Source organism: Condylura cristata, unplaced genomic scaffold (genome assembly GCF_000260355.1).
Source record: "Condylura cristata isolate star-nosed mole 26May11 unplaced genomic scaffold, ConCri1.0 scaffold00018, whole genome shotgun sequence".
NCBI classification, from domain to species: domain Eukaryota; kingdom Metazoa; phylum Chordata; class Mammalia; order Eulipotyphla; family Talpidae; genus Condylura; species Condylura cristata.
The window spans coordinates 12541308-12556412 of record NW_004567119.1 but is presented as its reverse complement, the minus strand read 5'-3'; the positions used below and the strand labels follow the sequence as shown (position 1 = coordinate 12556412).

At 40.5% G+C, this 15105-nt stretch overlaps 1 long non-coding RNA gene across 1 annotated transcript in view; it reads right to left on the bottom strand.

Annotated features, from left to right (window-relative positions):
• Positions 1-339: 339 nt before the first annotated feature.
• The window catches only part of LOC105853792, a 77925-nt gene continuing 63159 nt past the window's right edge, over positions 340-15105 (bottom strand). The window contains exon 3 of the long non-coding RNA XR_001145565.1: positions 340-423. This is a non-coding gene — a long non-coding RNA (uncharacterized LOC105853792). The remainder of the gene's footprint in view (positions 424-15105) is intronic.

Sequence of the window (15105 nt, the reverse complement as noted above, 5' to 3'; positions counted from 1 at the left end):
GCCAGGGTGGGAAAAATCCAGATTAGTATTAAGTGTTTGCATGTTATAAGACAGAATAAGCTAACCCCAAGGCTGGGACTTATTATTCAGACTCTTTACTAGCCAAAAGGGACACATGAGGTCAGACTGTGCTGTGAAACTTGGAGCATTAATAGAGCTGGTACATTCATGTCTCAGGTACATGGATCTATCACAAAAAAGAGTTAATAATAGTAGCTGACATTCACGGACAGTTTACTATACCAACACACTGAGGAAAGTCCTTTGTATGTACCACTGCACTTATGTCACATAACTACATAATAACAGAACTATTATTATTATTTTTCTTACCTAGCAAATGACTGAGGATATTTAGGAACAGAGAGGCTGAGTACCTTGCCGAAGGTCATCATGAATCTGGGACTTCTCCAGACAATATACCTAAAAGCACATAGCTTTAATTATTATTCAATGCTGTGGTAATGGTGAAAAATACACATACCCACACGTATATACTGCAAAATCTTCCTATAATGTGTAAGTGACAAATCACATTATAGGAATTATCCCATCTACTTCTCACCTACTAATAATGATACCAGCCAACCATTACATCGCCCTGACTATGTTTTGGCCTTTGCGCTCTCACTTCCCATCGATTCACTCATGGGAGAGCTCTTGCTAGCTTGTGAATGGTGTTTGACAGCCACGAGACCCAATTAACCTCATAGGGATAAGCACAGAAAGAAAAGCAGAGAAGCTCAAAGACTAAGCCCTGGAGGATTCCAGCGCTTAGAGACGAGAACATTGAGAGGAGAGAAGATGAGGTGAGGCAATCAAGAAAGTTCAATGTTTTTGTAGAAAGCAGCAAAGAAATAAAGAAGTAGCTTAAGATGAGAAATCAAGAAAGGGTGAAGTTATTTAAGGTATAAGAATTAATAGTGTATTAAGTGGCTTGTATTAATTGGTGAGAACTTCCATGATATAAAATCCCACAGACTAGGAGGCTTAAATTTATCTTTTCGACGCTCTGGAGACTGGAAGTTCAAGATCAAGGTGTAAGTAGGGTTGATTTCTTCGGAGATCTCTCTGACATGTCAGAGGGAACTTTCTCCTGGTGCCTTCATAACCTGTTCATCTCTGTATCCTGATCTTTCTCTTTATCAGGACACCAGGCAGGATGGATTACAACTCACCCAAACGACCTCCTTTTGGAATAATTACATCTTTAAAGAACTTTTTTTTCCCAAACACAGTCACACTCTGACATATCAGAGGTTAGGACTTCATGTGAATTTTGGGGAAACTCAACTCAGCACACAATGAGATGTCAGTGAAACAGGATCCTCCCACACGCAAGGAAAGACAGGATCGGGCAGACAAAGGAAGCAGTAAGCTGAAGGCAGGACATGGACAGTCCAACCATAACAGTAAGAAAGAAGACAAAGACCTTGGTCCAAAGATGGGGGTGGTGGGTGCATGTGGTAAGGAACACAAGGAAGCCCCCTTCCCACAGCTGCCATTTCGTCAGTGAGTCAGACACCAAGGTCATCACCAAAACATGAGAGTAGGAAGATGGTGTCCGAAGGCTGAGAAGAGATCACAGATGTTCGGGGTCATTCTGAATAGTGGGGAAGTGGGTAGACTCGTAGCTGGACATCACCTGCGACAAGTGAGACCAGGCTCTGTTTCCCTCCCACAAACACTTTGCTGCCTAAGTTCAGGCCCAGAGTGGACAAAGAACTCCATTTCATGGTGGATTTTTTAAAAAGTTATAAAGCTGCACGGTTACTATAGCAACAATACAAGCCCAATGCAGGCCTATGAAGATGGTATCAACATAACTACATATGAACATTTCAGACTACGACAAGGAGGCAAATACATCTGTTCCTTTTCTATTTAAATATGTGGGAAAGGGCAAGCACACCCCAATCATCAGCCAACCTGGACAATGTACAACTTAATAAATTAGATAAAGATGTTTGACGTTTCTCTTCTATAGTAAACTAAAGTGGTCATAAAATGCAAAATACTTTATCCCAAAAGCACCACGGTTTTACAGTTTAAGACAAGGAGGAGAGTGGAGTCTTGTTTAATTGTTTTTTCATGACTAAAAGGCTAGTGATAGTGCAGGCTGACTCTGGTAGATTTACAGGGGATGAGGCAGGGGATAAAGGTTGGCCATTTTCTTTTGCTTTTTAAGTGATTCTTACATCATGTTTTGTACGGTTGTCTTGTGTGCACAATTTTAAAGTCTGCAAAATGCCGGAGGGACTGGATCTCACAGGAAGATACTCTAAAGTCAACAGGGGCCACGTGCCATTGGCACATGTGAAATGATACTCTGAAGACCAACCCTGGAAAGGTCGGTCCAGCATGGTCCCGCCCTGGTGGAACAAGAGGTTACAGTGCAGTACTCTGAAGCTGTCTGCAGCCACTGCAGCACAAGTTCAATTCCCACCCAGGGAGCTGACCCCATGGAGTGGCAGACCTCTCCTGTCTCCCATTGGCTCCCCTCAGCTGTGTGTTTCAGTAGATTCCCTGTCCTGCTCCCCACTCTGTCTCTGGGGAATCCTCTCACTCCTTGCAACTCTGGTCTGTACCCCAGCTCTGTGTGCATAAATTAATAAAATCTTAAAAAAAAAATTACAGTCAGAGGATAGCCTTGATGTGTCACTTGGGGTTACCTAGCATAAGTCACAGGAAATGTTCAAATACTAATAAAGAAGAAAACATGTAACAAGTTTCTCAACCTCATAAATATTTTTATTCTATTGACAGTTTATGACAATACATAGATTTCGAGTGCACAGCATTATGCTTTGTGTATTATAATATCCACTGAAAAGTGAGTTTTAATCCAATGCTGTACAATTGATCCCTTTTATCCATTTTATCTACCCCCTCACCCCTTTTACGCTCTGGTCACTACCATTCTGTTGCCAGAATCCAAGAATTCACTTTCGTGTTGTATTATCATTTGCTTTGTTTCTTTATTTTCCACAAGTGAATGAAATCACACAGGACTCCTCTTTCTCCATCTGCCTTGTTTCTTTTTTTTTAATTAATTTATTTATGCATATAGAACTGGGGTACAGGCAAGAAGTGTTGGGGTGGTGAGAGGATTCACCAGATGCAGAGTGGGAAGCAGAACAGGCACACTAACAAAGCCAATGCTGAGGGGAGCAGCAGGCTAAACAGGAGAGATTTGCTGCACCACATAGGTCACCTCCAGAGCAGGGGATCAAACTCATGCTGAAGTGGCTGCAGCCACCTTGCAGTGCTGTGTCCTAACCCACTGTGTCACCAGGGAGGGCCCATCTGCCTTATTTCATTTAATATAAATCACTCAAGGTCTATCTGTGCTGTCACAAGTGGCAAAAATCTCATCTTTTCTTTTCCTGGCTGAACCATATTCCATTGAATGTCTATATCATATCCATCAATGAAAAGCTCAGAAATATTTAAGTCAGATAACTCTTTGTTGGGGAAAGAGGCTGTCCTGTGTCTAGGAAAAAATCTAGCAGCTTCTTTGACTTCCACCCACCACGTCCCAATAGCAAACCACTCCAACTCTCATCATGATCACCAAAAATGCCTCTGATCATTGTCACTTATCCCCTGAGGGAAAAATGCTGCTGACTGAGAATCATTGAAATGAAAAAATACACTCATAGATGACCCCTTGAAATTTTCCTTTTTCAAGGTATTTTGCCAAAACTAATCAATCTTTTCTTTTTACTCTGATGTTTCATAAGCTGTGAAAACCCAAATTTCTCAATATTCACCTAAGTGGAGAAAAGTTTTCTATGTTTAGTCACCAAGAAGCAATAATCCTTGCAGATTGCCTACAGACAATATCAGGAAATCTGTCGGCATTATCCCATAGCAAAACCCATATATTGTATTAAATTTTTATTTATCTCCCCCTTAACATCAGATGTTTATGATCAAGAGAACCCAAACTCTATAGACATAGATTTGAATTGTAGGGCAAGAATTACAAAATTGAACACTTAAATCTGTAGGCTAAATGCTGAATAAAAAACCTTGTACAAATTGTTCCCAAAAAAATAAAAACACAAAATTATTAAGCAGATATTCATTATGCATCGTTCGCTCTTGAGATGATGCTACTGGATGATTGTTAGGTATAGGGGTTTGAAGAGATGATGGCTGATTGACACTTATTTCCTTTTTATGGCCAATTATCCTTTGAATTCACTCACAAATGCTATTAAACAGTCACTAGGAGAATTTACAAAAAGAAATCAGTAGGTTTTTTGGTTCTGGACTCAAATGATCTGGACTTCAACTTCCCTTCATCATAGCTGTTGGAGGCTATATTATCTTACCTCTGCAGTCCCTTTCCATGTTAACGCTTTTATTCTGTTTTAAAAACCCAAGTCACCAGGCCCTCCCTGGTGGCGCAGCAGGTTAAAGCACAGCACTAAGAAGCTTAAGCCACTTCCACATGAGTTCGATCCCTGCCTCCCCCGGAGGAGATCGACATGGTGCAGCAGACCTCCCCTGACCGGCCCGCTGCTCCCCTCAGCAGTGTACTTCGTAGATCTGCCTGTTCTGCTCCCCATTCTGTCCCTGGTGAATCCTTTCACCCTCCGCATCTCTGGCCGGTACCCCAGCTCTGTATGAATAAATAAATAAATCTTAAAAAAAAAAAAAAAAACAAGTTACCAAACAGAAAATACAGGAAATGGTAAGTCTTCAGACCAAGTGTTCCACCGTCATAGACCCGTATCCGGATGCCCCTGGACCATGTAGAATCATTGCATTCTGTCTCACACAAGATGAAAATCTCTCTCTGAAAGAAGTAGCTCACAAGTATTTGTCTCCTATCACAGTACAGATACCATCATATTCTCCATGGTGACAAGGCTCTCTTTGTCACTCTGAGAGAAAAGACAACTTTGTGGAGAAAAAAGGAATCTCAAATCTCTAAATTGTGGAAAGAAGGTGTGAGTAGGGAGAGGAAGCATTTTCCAAAGACCTTCCATTTCCCCCAGAAACTTCATTTGTGTTGTTTTCTTGCTGTTCTTGCTTATGGCACTTACAAGAAATTCATAGGCAACTGCAATTTTGATGGAAAGAGAGAAAAGAATATGTGCCTGATAATCCAGCTGTGCAGAGGAATTGACACACAGAAAATTCTGAAAAGAGAATACCTTCCAATGTGGAAAAAAAAAAAAACAAACTAGAAGACACAAACCCTACTGTTCTCAACAAGGTCTTCAGCAGGTTTTGCCACTCTGGTAGAAAGATTTAGAATGTGACTACCCTAAGCAAAGAACCACAAGTCATTTTTGCCATAATTTTGGTCAAACCCACCAGCTGTTATCTTTCTTTACAATAAAACAATTCAACACAATTAAAGGTTTGTTGCTTCAATTCTTTCTTCTCAAAACAGATAACTGAATAAAAATCTTTGCTGACAAGAATGAAAACATATCCCAAGTTAATAAAGGTGAAAACGTTGTTCAACACTTCATAGCACTGTCCAAACGTAGTTTTGATTTCCCTGTACAAGAACTAACAGGGAGAATGGGTCACAGACTCATCATTGAGCTCCAAAAGCAAAAGAAATGAGGCAAATTCAGCAACGTGGCCCTTTTTTCCAGAGGGTGTGGGAAACCCCTCATGATCACAGCAAGACCTTATTCCTTCTGTATATTCATACTCTTACCCCTCCTGACAAGATGTCCCTCGGTCTTCAAAACATGATGATAGTATTTTATACAGTACTGCATATTGTACACTAGATTTTGTTTACAACTCTGGGGTTTTCATTGTTTTGGTTGGGGTTTGACTTTTATGAGGTGCTAGGGCAAAAGAGGGGGTGTGTTTTATTTTTATTTTGATCACCACACACTCATAACCCTTCCCCTGGTGCTGAAACCTCTGAAAAGATGATAATCTCATTTCCTGCATCTTAAGGGAAATTCTTAACAGGTCAAGAATCTGAATCAAGTCTAGACAGTTATTTTAGTCTTCTTTTTCCTTCCCATTGACGTTAAAACCAAGATGAATCAAAAGGTGATGTGTTCCGTGAGTTTTGTTAAATATCCTTGAAACAGACACATGGCTTCAGTTCTTTCTGAAATAGCATGTCCAGAGAATTGCAACACTATGATTCTCCTTTCTTCTTAGCATTATATTTCTAGAAGGCACACCAAAGAAAGCTATGCACTCGGCCAATCTTAAAAGCTGAATTTAATCTGAAAGTAGATGAGCTGAATCATAGATAAAAAAACATTAAAATCTTCTTTTCAAAACCCATGGGAAGAACAAAGGACAAGGATAAAATATAATAAGTGGTATTTTAAAACTACTGCTTCCAGATCCAAAATGAGAATCTACTTTCTTTACAGACTCTGAAGCCAATTTAATTGTATACTCCCCTACTCTACCCTCATGCTTGGGTCTGAACCAGGGTGACATATAAGAAGTCTCAAAGGAGAACAGAACAGTAGTTTTCTTTATTCTTAGAACACCTGTTAAGAGGTTATAAGGAGTTTTATATACAGCAAATAGAACTCTCAGGATTTAAAAAAAAAAAAAACCTCATTAAAACATATCCTTTGCCAGAATTTTATTGCTCAAAAGAATCAATGTGACTTTCAACCCTTAGGCACTCTGCAAATTGTGATTTCAACCTTTCCAAGAGCCTTCTTGTAAATTTTGAGCTTAAATATATTTCCCATCATTTTCCAGGCTAAACTAGTTTCTGAATTAATATCGACTTAACTACAATAGTGATTAAATAAGTTATTTCTTAATGAGCAGTTTACCTCACAGACTATATATAGTCATCTTGAAAGTGTAACTGAAAGGTTAGCATAACAAAGTGCTCAGTTCAGGAAAGTCAACCTGCAACTAGAATGTGTAAAGTTGAATAAAAATAGTGTGTATTTGGTAAGGGGAAACTTCCAATCAATATGGTAGGCAGAACTGACACAGAAGATATGCATTCCACTGCAGACAAACAGAAACGCTGAGTACACTATCACAAATAAGACAGAATCATTACTAATTATATAATAAAAATAAAATAATGATGAATACTAGATAAAATTAAGCTGAGTTTGAAAACAAGAAAAAGTTCCATATGCCAGAAGAAAAGATAGAACACACTCTGGAGAGATGAGCTGAAGGCCGCCAGCCACACTATCTCAGCCTGAGACAGGAGGGTGAGGTCTGGCTTTTACTTACTGATGGAAACTAAACATAAGAACTCAAGCACGGCCCTCCCTGGTGGCACAGCGGGTTAAAGCACAGCACTAAGAAGCTAAAGCCATCTCAGCATGAGTTCGATGCCCCCCTGCCCCGGAGGTGATCCCACATGGCTCGACAGACCTCTCCTGACCCGCCTGCTGCTCCCCTCAGCAGTGTACTTTATCGATCTGTTTGTTCTGCTCCCCACACTGTGTCCCTGGTGAAGCCTCTCACCGACCATGCTCCTCTGGCCTGTACCCCAGTTCTGTATGCATAAGTAAATAAATCTTTTAAAATAATAGTAGTTAAAAAAAAAAAAAGAACTCAAGTACAAGAAAAACTGAAACTCGGCACTGAACATCCGGTAAAGATGGGCTACCCAATATATCAGAAATGCATTTAAAGGCTTCTGCCCACATATGTGGGCAGAATGATTCCTTCAGGAATCATTCCTTTCTCTGAAGCAATGGATGAAAGATGAACAACGTAGGCTCAGGTGTGCAGTCCAATTTCTACTCCTGAGGGACACAGAAATCTAAGGAGTCGGTTCTGGAACCAATTCCAGTCTGAGTATATGCAAATGTCCCCATCAACAAACAGCTTCAGATTCCACAGCGTGTGGGAAAATTCAGCTCAGTTCTGACATTGTCCACAAGCTAAGGACACAGGTCTCCTGAATCTTCCCTCCACTTCGAACATCCACTCTCAGCCCAGGCTGTTACTTGTGCTTCTGACCTCTGCTACAAACTACAGGTGCCTACAACCTCTTTGTTTAGCTTGCTAGAATGGCTCATGGAACTCAGGAAATACACTTATTAGTTCCCCAGCTCATTACAAAGATAATAAAGGATATGTCAATCAACAGCCAGATGCAGAAATACCTGGGGCCAGTTTCTGGACAAAGGAGCTACTGTCCTCATGCAGCTTGGACCTGGAACAGCGGCACTAGGAAACACTCTGGTCCCTTAACCTGGAAGCCCTCTGAAGCCCCTCCTAAGGTGTTTTTATTAAGGAGACTTCATTATTCTTGCATGATTTATTAAATCATTGGCCACTGATAACTGAACTCAAGCTCCAACCTCTCCCTTCCCAGGAGGTTTTGGAGGTGGGACTGAAATTCCAACCTCTAATCAGACAGTCGGTTTTCCTGGCAGCCAGCCCCTGCCCTTAGGTATTTCCAAAAAGTCATCTCATTCACATAACAAAAAACACAGAGCTCTCAACACTTAGGAAATTCCAAGACTTTGAGGAGTTGTGAGCCAGAACTTTGGACGACAAACAAATATATAAGAGAAATATATTTTGATCGTGTGAATGACCAAATATATATTTCTTATAAATCACAGAATGTGACGAGGAGTGACACATCAACAAAAATTGTGTTCCGGAACACTGAAATCTATAAGTTGCTCACCGAAACCTACCCCAAAGCCGTCTATGAGAATGCAATGACAAGGAGAAATAGGACCTTAAAGCAACCTTTGCTAAAATAAGCTAACATCCTAACTGAGCAATCACGGGGCCTTCCTGGTGGCCTAGGGGTTAAGTATCAGGGCTATCATCACTAGGGACTGAGTTCAATACCCGGCCAGGAAGTTGACCCACATGGAGCAGCAGACCTCTCCTGTCTTGTTCACTGCTCCCCTCAGTGGTATATTTCAATGGATCCACCTGTTCTGCTCCCCACTGTCTCTGGTGAACCCTCTCAACCCCTGCATCTAGGCTACATGCAAAATAAGTTTAAATTTTTTTTTTTAAACTGACCAATCATGAGAAGAATAAGTCACCAAACCATAAAATGTACATCACAAGAGTTAGACATAATAGTCACTTGAAAAAGAATATAAATGATTTTTTATAATACAAGCACTCTGTGCATCACTGTGTGTGCTTCAGATAATGCACTTTTCAAACTGAACACTGTGACAGCCCTGCAGGGGGCAGGTGGTCACTTCCTGTCCCTCAGTCACATTTAATTATGGTCCGTATAGTGGTGTTTTAGACAGAATGCTATGATTCACTCAAGAGACTACAGCAGAGTGTACGCACAGCTCTTTTTAATCGAGGTAACATTGACTTACAGCACTGAGGAAGTTGGGGAACCAAAAGATGCATGTGATCGCTTCTTTGTAATACTCACTTCATTGCAGTGACCTGGAGTTGAATCAATATCATCTCCAAGGTGTGCCCGTATTCAAAAGGGCAGGGAGGAAAAGAACGCAGAGGCCAGTGCCACAGTCTTCAGATTTTGTCCATCAAAGAACCGGGACTGGAGGAGCATCCTTTGGGGAGGAAAGTGATTTGCATGATGCCTGAGAAGAACTCCTGTGTCTGGCCTCAACAAGCAGTTCTCTCTCAGTCAGTGAGACACCCATCTCTGGACTGACATCGGGTTTATGTTGTTCAACAGTCTTTTCCTCGAGCTGAAGAACTGCACTCCCAAAGTGAAAAGACAATACAGATTTCAAGCTGGACATTTTATTTGCCAAGAACCAGTTTTAATCTGCTTCCAAAGGTGAGCCTTGGGGAGAGTTTCTGATTCTGTGCTTTTCCTTCCTAATAAAATTGCTCATTTGTTGTAATTTTTTCCAGTATTGATAAATGCCATAATTTTTTTTTCAAACCATGATGACCCATTAATATCCTTTTTCCCTCTGGGAATCTTCAAAGTAGAAAATTTCCCCAAGTAGAGCCAGGCTTGCTCTTTCTAAACCAGTCATCCCAAGTTTCAGAAAAATCAGAGGAAAATTGAAAGTAACTACCCAAACAGAACAAGAAAACAACGGAAAATATATATATTATACAGGTCCATGTTATTCCCTAGGAGGTGCATTGTATCCTGTCACATATTTACCAAGTCAGATATTGGATCACTCAGAAAACCCCAAGTCCAACATAATAACAGATCGATCAGGACTGTTGAAGAGTTCAGCATGATTTCTCTTGCCATTCTTGCTCAGTCACACTACTTCGCTAGCCCCTTAAATCTTTCTTTGAAATAACACTGAGAAAATAGCAAAGAAATGCCATGATTATTTCATTCAGGATCTTCCATGATACCAAGTAACATTTATCAAACGCTTTATTGGATGTGCGCATTTCCACAGAAAACGAAGTCTAAAAGTTCTTCCCAAAAATGTCTCTGTTGATAGATCTGAAATGATCAGGTTTTACCGCATGGAATCAATGTCCCTGAGGTGGAGAAACAGATGTCCCATTAAGGCTGCTTTGTGATTGAGTAGGTCAAGAAGAACTTCTGAAACCTGTAGGTCTTGTACAAAAAATGAAAAGGGGAAGGAAGATAAAGCAAGCTGGGAGCCTTTGGTCAGAAATGAAGTAAGACTAGAAGTTATGTTTTGATCCCCTCATAAGGTATTAATCCTGTGGCTAATGAAGAAGCATCACAATGCTTAGACGTAGGTTTCTTATTCATAAAAGAAAACTAAGCATACCACGTATAAGCCCCATTAGCGTGTACACAAGCAAAGGGACTGTTATTTATTTTGAGTCTTGCATTTGAAATAGGTCCTCAACTATTTATTACATGGATGCGTGGGTGAATGGCCGTCCTCAACTATTTATTACATGGATGCGTGGGTGAATGGACCAAGTGTTTTTTCCTTTGATCTGCATTCCCAATTTTGGAAACCTCTTCCATCCCCTTTCAGGGGATGACACCAACCTTACCCAGAGCCTTTCCAATTCCAGAATCCTGATTTGGACAAATGCCACGGAAGCCACCTCGCGCATCAGGGCCAAGAGGTATCAGAAACTGGAGCTCCACGCATGTGCACAGCGTGGAGGTGGAACTCCTGGCTGATGCAACTGGAGGTCAAATTTACCCCTAAAATGTGACCGTATACAAGAGACATTTTACAGGGGTGGAGTGGGGAATGGGGTCAAAAATGGGGGGGGGTGCACAGGACTATGGTGATGGCACATGGGTGGACTGGTGATGGGAAGCACATGGGGATGGAAAAGGCACAAAACGATGTAAAAATAAACTGTTGTATTATTTTTTAAAAATGTGACTTACTTTGACTTCTTTAAAGTTTTGCTCTGCCTTTTAAAAAGTAAGTCTAGTCTTTACAGGCAACTAATGCTGCAGTTTTAAACTGTGGAGATTTTTTTACCTTCTGTTCTCTTTTATAAAAGAAAAATAGTTAAATGAAAGTTTCCAAAGCATCAATTTTAATGTATGTAAAGAAAAGGAAAAGGGCAATTTGCGTCTGTTAAAATATCACTTGATTTTTCATTTTTATTGTGTTAAGATGGTGAATTGCATTACTTGGTTTTCAAACATGAAAGCACACTTTCAGTTCTGGAATAATGCCCACTTTGTTGTTACATAATGTCTTTTTATATATTGTTGGACTTAATTTGCTGATAGTTTATTAAGAAATTGGTATCTGAGCTCATGAGGTCTGCGATTTTCTTTGATTTTCTGTGCTGTTCCTGACAGGTTTGGCCTCGGGGCTGTGTTGGCCTCATCCAGGGTTTGGGAAGTGTTCCCATCCTTTCTGTTTTCTGAAAGACTATGCAAGAATGGATATTGACTTAAATATTTGCTAGAATTCACCACTGAAACCATCTGGACTAGTTTTGATAACATATTATTTGGCTCTAACTCACCTGAGAAAACAGACAATAAACACATTCACTGAGTATCTAAAATTTTTGAGCCACTGCAATTCAATATAGTGAGTGACCGTGAATAACAACAAAGGAATTGCCAAAGTTAAACATTGACGTGATGTTCACAGAGAAAATGTCAGTTTCCCACTTTGGTCGGCCTGAACATCAGAGAATGAGAAGCCCCGCGAGGTCACACACACTCACATCCAGCACGCAGAGGCTTTCAAAGCTTTCCAGAGCAACACACTCAATTGTGTCTCCTACCCCTGGCTCTCAGGATGACGGCCCATGCTCTTCATTTCCAACAAAAATCAAACAGCATTGAACCTACCAAGGCATTGAAATCGTACAGTGAAATAGAAACCGCCAAAAGCAGACAGATTTAAATTATTACAGATATTCATAATTTTTGTTTTTAATCTCCCCGCTCCCATATCCAGGTTAGATTTCCAGGACTCTATTTCAGCCACAGGCACAGCCAGTGCATACAAATGGCTCATAATGAAGACTCGGACTCCTTTCAGTTATCGTTTGGTCTTGCCATTCCCTACTGTAATTATCAACAAAGAATGTGTTTGTTTCATCAAAAGGACTATGAAAATGTCTCAGGTAGAAAGTGCCAAAAACCATCCAAACGTGTTCCCGTCAAAAGTCAAAACATGGCCAGAAAGTGTAATAAATACACTTAAACATGTCATTTCCTCAGCTGGCTGAATACTTAGCCCAGTGAGCTCACCTTCTCAACCTTCAGAAACATTCCCCCTTCTCCCGACAGTCCTCAGTGGAGTGATCGGATCACCCTGTTCACAGATGGAAATCAAACCCTCCCCCGCCTAGAGAACCACTGTTCCTACTTCTCCCTCTGCCCTTGGCCTGGAGACCCAACTTCAGCCATGTTGGAACTCCCCAGTTTCAGGTCCGGCCTGCAGGGAAGAACCTCTATAGTCTAGAAAACAAAGAGAATATCCTCAGAGATGTGACTGCCTCCCCGCCCTAAGTCCCAGGTCCAGGGCAGGGAGTTGGGGGGGGAGGTGGTGAGTAGTTCACATATAACTCATGCTGATGTCAACAGCATCTCCTACTTTTTAGCCCTTTCAGGTCTGGGGAATGTAAGGTCTCCTTATCCCCTGTTGGTTTCCCATTATCCTTTCCACATCTTTTCTGAAAGACAATCGATCACTCCTGAACACAACACAACACACACACACACACACACACACACACCTTACCTACCCGTGTTACGTGAGTCAGCGATTTATTTCTTCCCTGAACCTGACAAAGTGTCAAATCCACTGATCACAATGGATGATCAAGGAGGAGTAACATGTCTCATAGTACAAGAAGTAATTAGATCATACAATCACCAGAGGAATTTTTGACATTGCCTATTTATTTACCCTGGAGTATTCTCTAAAAGAAAAGTTCCAAGATTGTTTAGAACAAGAACAGCATTTTCCAGACAGTCTCCAAAGGTGACTGCTTTGATAAGAGAGCTATTTATTAGCTGCTAAATTTCTGGGCATTTGTTGTTTATAACATCTCCAGACATACCATCATATTTTATGGTATCTGTTCATCATGCCCCATAAAAAATAGATACCTTGAAATCACTGAATGCATAATCAAATTTGGGAGTTACATGAGTCCAGATAGTAAAAACAGGAAATACTTCATTGCTATAAAAAGGAGAGAGAAGGAAAGAGATTTGAAGATAGATTGGATATCATTGTGCACTGAAGAAGAAATGAGACTATTTCCAAAAACATACTTTAATGAGTAGACATATGTAAAGTAATTTTCACATTGTAGTGGGCAAGCTGTCTATGTAAAATAGGCACATGCTTGAAAAATCGTTGACTTCCTTCGACTCTTTAAGAAGCAAGATTTCTTAAATCTTAAATATTAATACTTAACAAAGACTTGAAACCTGACCTCAGGGGCTCGTTCTCTGTTTGGAGCCAGTTAATTTCATAAAGCTGGTGTTAAGTTATTCCCTTTCTTTTCTCTGTACATAATGTACTATATTGAGCTGTTATTGTGGCTTAAAAATACGAGACGAACATTTTGAACATTCCCGATGTTTTTAATTTAGATTTGCACAATCATAGAAATTAGAGATGGAAAAACTAGGATCTTTCCTCTTAAAATGAACCAGAGACCCTGGTCTGGACTAGGTTCTTTTTCTAATTAATGAAGTTAAAGGTGGGTGAAAAAAGCACTTTGTTCCTATGACCTCAAAATTTCTAGGCCAGTGTATCTCTTCAATGGACCTCATTCCTCTAGATAGAGGCTGGAACCTTTCTTTTCCCCTTTTTTATTTTTACTTGGTTGGCATTGGTTTACAACACTGTGTATGATACAGAGTAACAGGCTCACCTATGCCTCCTCAAACCCTTTCTCTGGGCCTGATACTTCAAACATATTGGTTGAGAAAGGCTGTGTCTCTGTCAATTGCAGAGTATTTCAACAAAAAATATATTCTCCCTGCAATTAACTGCCATGCACAGACTGGCCTAGAAAAGGCAGTGACATGAAGCTCTCCTGTCCCCTGTTTGGGGCCATCGGGATAAACAAGGTCAAGCTGCCTCAGTCATATTTAATTCACATGGTGAGTCACGGGACACACAGAATCCTATGCCAGTTTTCTTGCTAAAATGATCTGTGCGTCCACTCCTTGAATCTTCCCTGTAACTTGATGTTTACATTTCCTTTTTTTACCCAAGAATCAGAATGGTCTTTTAAATTCCACATCCCATTGTAGATTGTCCTCGTTTCGCTTTACTCGGTCACATGCAACTCCATACTAGACTCATGCAGCTGCGAGGACTGTGTAAATGATCCAGTTGCAAACCTCATTTCACACATGAGGAAACTAAATCCAAAACGTGATTCCCCATTATAATGTTCAAGCTTTCTCCTGATACTCAGTAACAAGATAGAATATACACTACTTTTAAGACTAACATTTCGGAAAGAATATAATCTACTTTCCAAGAGTTTAAGCCAAATATTTTTTAAAACAACTTAAAAGTTCTACTAAAATGTCTCATTTATTTCAAACCAGTTACTTCAAAACGAAACTCATTGTTGAGGCTGCCCCCTTCCAAAGTAAATAAACTGACAGCAGATCAAGACTCATCTGACCCTTATCACATGCCATGTGCGCCAGCTATAGTCTCATCCATTCCTCTTAGCCTCCCAACCTGATTGTATGCCCTTTGTCCTTTCCTTCTCCAAAAATGCCTGGCTCCACGC